This window comes from Eimeria mitis, genomic scaffold, assembly GCF_000499745.2.
Source record: "Eimeria mitis Houghton genomic scaffold, Emh_scaff2046, whole genome shotgun sequence".
Classification (NCBI taxonomy): Eukaryota; Apicomplexa; class Conoidasida; order Eucoccidiorida; family Eimeriidae; genus Eimeria; species Eimeria mitis.
Genome location: NW_013570368.1, coordinates 865 through 1215, shown reverse-complemented (window position 1 = coordinate 1215; position 351 = coordinate 865).

Sequence of the window (351 nt, the reverse complement as noted above, 5' to 3'; positions counted from 1 at the left end):
AGTTTTTAGTGTTGCTGTCTTTGTCTTTTTCTTTCTTTCTCTGCTGCAGCAGCTATTTCAGTTGCAGCAATAAATGCAGCAGCAGCAACTGCAGCAGCAGCAGCAGTAGCTGCAGCAGCAGCAGCAGTAGCTGCAGCAGCAGCAGCAATAGCTGCAGCAGCAGCAGCAGGAGCTGCAGCAGCAGCAGCAGGAGCTGCAGCAGCAGCAGCAATAGCTGCAGCATCAGCAGCAGTAGCTGCAGCAGCAGCAGCAGTATCTGCAGCAGCAGCAGCAGTAGCAGCAGCAGCAGCAGCAGCAATAGCTGCAGCAGCAGCAGCAATAGCTGCAGCAGCAGCAGCAATAGCTTGTTGG